This window comes from Miscanthus floridulus, unplaced genomic scaffold (assembly GCF_019320115.1).
Source record: "Miscanthus floridulus cultivar M001 unplaced genomic scaffold, ASM1932011v1 fs_330_1_2, whole genome shotgun sequence".
Taxonomy (NCBI): Eukaryota; Viridiplantae; Streptophyta; class Magnoliopsida; order Poales; family Poaceae; genus Miscanthus; species Miscanthus floridulus.
Window position 1 is genome coordinate 24,932 of NW_027096597.1, and position 6,900 is coordinate 31,831.

Below are 6,900 nucleotides of genomic sequence, written 5' to 3' on the forward strand. Positions count from 1 at the left end.
CCACACTCCTATGTATAACAAATTTACTGGAGTCATACCATTTGCAATCTTTTATGAATCCACTGAAATAGCATTAGAACATACAGGCCATTTAGTACAAGAGAAATACAATTTTTAATGATACAAGTTAGTCAGTACAAAAGAGTATCTTTGCAACACAGATGATGTGCCTTCATTGTTGTTTTCTTAAAGGAATTTTACCATGCTTATTTTTGTAGTACATTAACCGGTTTTCCAAGCCTTTTACCTTCTGAAACAAGACAGAAAGGTAGATTGCTCTATATCTAGGTACCACGATCTTGTAGATTATGAAACTGTTATATTTATTTTAACAAGAGATTAAACGTTCTGTATAAATGAAGAGGGTAGGATGTTAAGATCTGGAAATAGTTAATTAGTTGCTTCTATATGGATTTACAATATTCGGCCACCTTCACATGCCTCATCAAATTTCACAGGTTGGCTATTTTTATTCCAGAATTGTTTTTTCACAAAGCTGTTGTACCTAGACTTAACACTAAATCTATGCCTGATGGCTTAAATGCAGATTTCATGGGTGTAGGCCACGAAGACGCAAATACACGGGTAAGGTAAATGCCATTTCCTTACTTCTTCCAGTTTCTAATCTCTATGTGACTCTAGAGGGAAAAAACATGCTTCATGCTCAGTGTAAATTTTTTCCCCTTTAATTCCTAGGCCATACCTATGCATTGCCTTCGGTCTGTGATTCATATTCTATGGTTCCCACAAAAAAGGTACCGTTACTTACCTCTCTCTCATTTTTTTGGGGGGTTGTACACTGCTTTGCTCCATTTCATGATTAGTTGAGTATGCAGTTTAGGGGCTATGCACAGAAACAGTCTGCTATTCCCTAGGTCGTACGTTGATGATTAATTGTTTCATTCATGCCATCTACTGAGGCTTGGGGATTGTGCGATGATGTTTCGTTAAAGACTGAGACAATGGAATTTTGCTGTGATGATTATATAATTATTTCGTTCTTCAATGAGACTTGCTATTTGCGGTGCCTTTGTGGTGACTGTCGTTATATTACTTGCACGTTTCTTTCAGTTGTTACTCAGTTTACATCCATTGTCAATGATGTCTTTGCTTCATACGATTTATCGGTTGTTCTATTACTGAGCACACACCCCATTGCCAATGATGTATTAGCGGTTCGGCTTACTAGGAAAACAATTTATTACTAGATGAACTGCAATATCAGGGTCGTTTTTTCCTTAAAATGCCTAGGCCATAACTATGTATCTAGACAGTGTGTCTAACTGCATACCAAAAACAATGTATATCTAGAAATTCCAAAACATCTTATAATTTGGAATGGATGGGTAGTAGAGTTGAACGAATGAGGGTGCCTTTCAATCTGATACATATCAGCTGATGAACAAGTGGTTGTTGCTTGAGTACACCTGTTTACATGAATCCTCGTTTTTTTTCCTAGTATTGTATACCAACCACTCAGTCATTCTGTGTACCCAAACACCCCAAGGTCCTATGTATAACAAATTTACTGGACTCATACCACTTGCAATCTTTTATGAATCCACTGAAATTGCATTACAACATACAGGTCATTTACTACAAGAGAAATAACATTTTAGGTGATACAAGTCAGTCAGTACAGAAGAGTATCTTTGCAACAGAGATGATATGCCTTTATTGTTGGGTTTTTACAGGGATTTTACCATGCTTAGTTTTGTAGTAGATTAATCAGCTTTGCAAGCCTCTTTCCTTCTGAAACAGGACAGAAAGGTAGTTTACGCTGTATCTAGGTAGCACGATCTTGTGGATTATGAAGGTGTTATATTTCTTTTAGCAAGAGATTAAACATTCTGTATAAATGAAGAGGGTACGATGTTAACATTTGCAAATAGTTAATTAGTTGCGTCTATATGGATTTACAATATTCAGCCAAGCTCACATGCCTCATCGAATTTCACAGGTTGGCTATTTTTATTCAAAAAATGTTTTTTCACAAAGCTGTTGTACCAGACTTAACACTAAATCTATGCCTGATGGCTTAAATGCAGAATTCATGGGTGTAGGCCACGAAGACGCAAATACACGAGTAAGGTAAATGCCATTTACTTCTTCCAGTTCCTAATCTCTATATGACTCTAGACGGAAAAAAACATGCTTCATGGTCAGTGTAAAAACAGAAGCTTTAGAATATTTCTCATGTAGTGTAAAGACCTGAAATAGTTTATTGCATTGGCTCCTATGTTTTTGCTACGAAATGTCATCTACCACATCAATCATTTCATATTTACAATTCTGAATACTATTACCATGTTAGGTAAAAAAAATAGCTCCGATCGTTCAGCTCTTGTGCATAACACAGCTACAGTACTCTCCTGATATTGTTTCCGTTCAAATATTAAACATCTTTTTTACCTGCGTCTTAACCAGTTGGTTTGCCGGCGCGTGCGATGGCGCGCATGATGGACTAGTATGAATTATTAGAGACACGAGGGCACCTTAGGAAGTAAAAAGGATAGACAGAAGAATCATTTAGCACTTTAAGATTATGTATAGATATAGATAAATATTATGTATAGATGTAGATATAGGTATAGATATAGATCTACATCTAGAGATCTATATCTAGATATAGATATAGATATAGATTATTAGATATATATATATATATATAATAATCTATATAGGGAGAGTATATTCAGTAGCCAGCTATAAAATAAGTTATTCTATAGCCACCTCCATTTACGATAATTTGATATACTAATTTACGATAATGTCAATACATATTTACGATAGTTGGGTTACTATAATACATTGGGATATTTACCGTAACGTTATAGTAAACCACTTAATAAGGAGTTACTATAATCTCGTAAATTAACATAGTAATTATCGTAACTCAAAGTGGCTACAGAATAACTTATTTTATAGTCAGCTACGGGGTAGTAGTTATATATATATATATATAGTAGCGAGCTACAAAATAAGTTATTCTGTAGCCACCTCCGTTTACGATAATTTTATATACTAATTTACGATAATATCAATATATATTTACGATAGGTGGGTTACTATAACACATGGGGATATTTACTATAACGTTATAGTAAACCACTTAGTAAGGAGTTACTATAATCTCGTAAATTAACATAGTAATTATCGTAACTCAAAATGGCTACAGAATAAGTTATTTTGTAGCCAGCTATAGGGTAGTAATTCTATATATATATATATAGAGAGAGAGAGATTAGACATGTAGAAGAACTCCTAACTTAGTGGTAGTAGTTTTGATTGACATGGGATAAATTAAGGGAAAGACGAGGAACAAATTAACCTGTAATAAATAAACAAAACAAAAAAGGTTAACACCCCAGTGACAGCATAGGTATGTCATGCTGATGTCAACGTGGACGTACGTAGCCTGGAACCGTGTGATCCTCCTCTCCCGGCGTGTGCAGTACAACACGGCCGCATTATTGTTTCACACAGTTGACAGGTTCTGCTGGCGCGCGCTATGCATGCATGGTTCCGCTCGGGCCTGTTCGCTTTGTCAGCTAAAGTGTATATTATTTTTCTCTCACAGTAAAACAGCAGCCGACTTATCAGCAGTAGAACAAATGATCGTCGACCTCCCCCTCCCCCCCCCCCCCCCCCACACACACCGATACGCATATACATGATATATCTTTGCCAAGATCACGTTGCCGCTGCGGCCATATATATCATCCGGATCACCTGGACAGGTTATATGTTTTGTCAACCACAGAGTTCATACCAATGCACGGCGTTCTCCGACCGGGTTCGCATGCAGTGCAGTGCAGGTTCCGTGCAAGTTCGCATGCTTCAGGACTGTAACAGCGTACGTGTTTGGTCTGACGAGCGCCTAAGGCGTGTTTAGGCGAACAGTGCCGCTACTGATAAACCAAACGCGTTGTTAGCTTACTAAATATAAGACGTTTTGGTTCCAATTGAAGAAGCCGCCTAAATCACCAGGATATATTTTTTTAGATAATGAAAAATTTTGAGCTTCAGCAAGAACCCCGTTCGGCTTACCCCATATCCAGGCACAGAGCCAGCGGTGGGGCTAGGGGGGCTCCAGCCCCCCTTACCGCTTGCGAGCAAGCGAAGCCCCGTAGAGCCGTCGTCTGAAATTTCAGCTGTAGATGTACAGGTAGGAGGGGCTGAGATTTGCTGAACCTCTTTTCTTGCTAATTGCCGCTGTTTAGCCCCTCCTAAATTTTTTCCTAGCTTCGTCCCTGCCCATATCCAACTTGTTCGGTTTCTTTTTCAGCTGGAACAGTATTTTTCTCTCACAACAATTCAGCCAGAACAATGTTGTTTAGTCAGTTTCGACCAAAATTCAGCCAGCCAAACGGGGCCCATGAGTCTAAACTTATTACAGCACACCATAATTAAAACTTATTACAGGTTCAGAACTAAAGTCTAAGACGATAAATGAAGGATCATCCATGCAATACGAAGAACTCCATGGCTCTCGATTCTAGTATCTTGTAAGCGTCAAGAATTCGTTCCTTTTCGTCATCCGAGCGCTGCAATAGAGCTCAAAACCGTAGCCAGTGTGTCCCCCTGAAAAGAACCTACAAAAAAGTTTTTGGGTGACCTTTATAAAAAATCACATCGTTCCTTGTGATCCATATTGCCCATCAAAATGCCGCAGCCCCAGTCAATAAAAGATGATCATGGTTGGAAAGAATCTCCTAGCTTTGACCAACTATTGAAAGGATGGTTCGTGTTTTTTTGAGAATTAATGCCAAACAAAACAAACATAATGCGTGTCATTCTCCATGAAGTGACAGACCCAGCGGCACTAGTTAAACTATATTTAGAGCATGATGCATACTCCGTAGTTCAATATATCAAGGTTATCCCACAGAGACATCATCCTATTTCCTTGGTTTTGCTGTGTGATTGAGCACGACTTGTAGTGTAGCTCACGCACACAATCAATCAATCCGTAAAGCTCAGTGTGCACATGAACGGAAACATCGGCCACTTTGCCTTTCTGAGGTGCAGTCGTTTTCCGCCTTTGTTGTTTCCCTCGGCCGCTTGCTGCTTGGCACGTTTTAGTAGATAAAAAATTCTAGACCCAGTTGCTCCACTCCAGTCTCCAGTCCAGTGTGTGCTCAGCGTGTGTTCATTATATTGACAGCGGCCCTGTTGCATTGCCCCTTCTTATTATCCATCGCATTAGCATGCAACTTTAGTCTGTTGGATGGAGACACGTACAGATTAATTAGCCAGGTCAAAGCGGTGAAATGCTAGAATATAATTGACACAAACAGGCACTCACAAAAAGTAACCAGTGACTTTCTTTTCGCAATCGTACTCTAAGAGAACGTATGAAGTAACCAGTAACTATATGTCAAGGGCGTCGGGACCTAGGGTAGCTGGTCCTCGGCTATGGAGACCATAGCCTTGGTCCGTCGTCGCCGGCGAGGTTTTTCCCCTCTGCCGTTGGCTTAGTTTTGGAGAAGAGACAGGAAAATAGATTAATAATGTATTGCTTGCCTTTCATCAAACGTGCGGTTACAATAATATATGGCCAAAGGCCTCCACCAATCCGAGTCTAACTCTCCTAGAATTAAGGAACTAAAAATAGAAACTAACTCTCAAACTTCCTAACTTAGCCACCGAGCGTGTCCTGGTCATGCACGTCGCCTAGCGCGTCCTCCGTACGTGTGGCTCGTTATGTTGCCCGGCGTACATCACGGGCCCTGCGACGCCTGGTGTATGCTTGCCCGTACATGACATCTCTCCCCTCCTCGAAATCCAGCTCGTCCTCGGGCTGAAAAGTCGGGTACTGTTCGCGGAAAGCATCGAGATCCTCCCAAGTAGCTGACTCAGTCGGCTCTCCATGCCATTGCACCAGGAGCTGACGAACACCGCGCGCAAGACGGGCTCGCTCGACACGAAGAGGTTCCGGAGCCACTGTCCCGTCCTGGATGGAAGGCAAAGGTGGCGGTGCGTCCGGCGGTGTTCCGACGAACTTCTTCAGCACACCTACATGAAACACATCATGGAGTCGGGCACCTGCCGGCAGCTCTAACCGAACGGTGACGTCGTTGATGAGCTCAGTGACGCGGTACGGCCCGACGAAGCGAGGCTTGAGCTTCCCTTTCTGCGCCTGAGGGAGCGATGCAGCCTGACGTTGACGAAGACGCAGCAGTGCCCAGTCGCCGATCTGGTACTCCACCGCGCGGTGCTGTTTATCATATTGCAGCTTCTGGTTGGCCTACGCCTGCTCCAGACGGAAACGCACATCAGCAAGGAAGGCCTCCCTGTCCTCCATGTCTTGGGCAACAGCAGCCACCCGGGTCTCCCCTGGCTCATAAGAGCGTATGGAGGGGGGATCATGCCCATAAACCACCCGGAACGGTGTCTCGCGAAGAGAGGTCTGGTACACCGTGTTGTAGGTGTACTCAGCCCACGACAACCAACGGAGCCAGTGACGAGGACGATCGCCCGTGAAGCAGCGCAGGTACATCACGATGACGCGGTTGGCGGCCTCCGTCTGGCCGTCGGACTGTGGATGGAATGCCGACGACATGTGCAACTTGGTGCCCATCAAGCGCATGAGCTCGCGCCAGAATGTCAAGGTGAAGACCGGGTCGCGGTCGGACACCATGGATTGCGGTACGCCGTGGAGAAGAACTATGTCGGTGAAGAATGCCTGCGCCACAGACTCCGCCATATACGGATGCGCAAGCGGAATGAAGTGGCAATACTTGCTGAAGCGATCGACCACCGTGAGGATGACCGATTTCCCGTTGACGCGCGGCAGCGCCTCGATGAAGTCGAGACCGATGTCAGCCCACACCATACTGGGTATCGGCAGGGGCAGCAGAAGGCCAGCAGGGTGCAGATGCTCCGTCTTGTACCGCT

The 6,900-nt window shown here is 42.9% G+C and overlaps 1 long non-coding RNA gene across 1 annotated transcript; it reads left to right on the forward strand.

Moving 5' to 3' along the window:
* Positions 1-274: 274 nt before the first annotated feature.
* On the forward strand, positions 275-2,085 carry LOC136531367 (uncharacterized). Its single transcript, XR_010778008.1, has 3 exons — positions 275-590; positions 697-755; positions 2,049-2,085. It is a non-coding gene; the product is annotated as an uncharacterized lncRNA (long non-coding RNA).
* Positions 2,086-6,900: the final 4,815 nt, after the last annotated feature.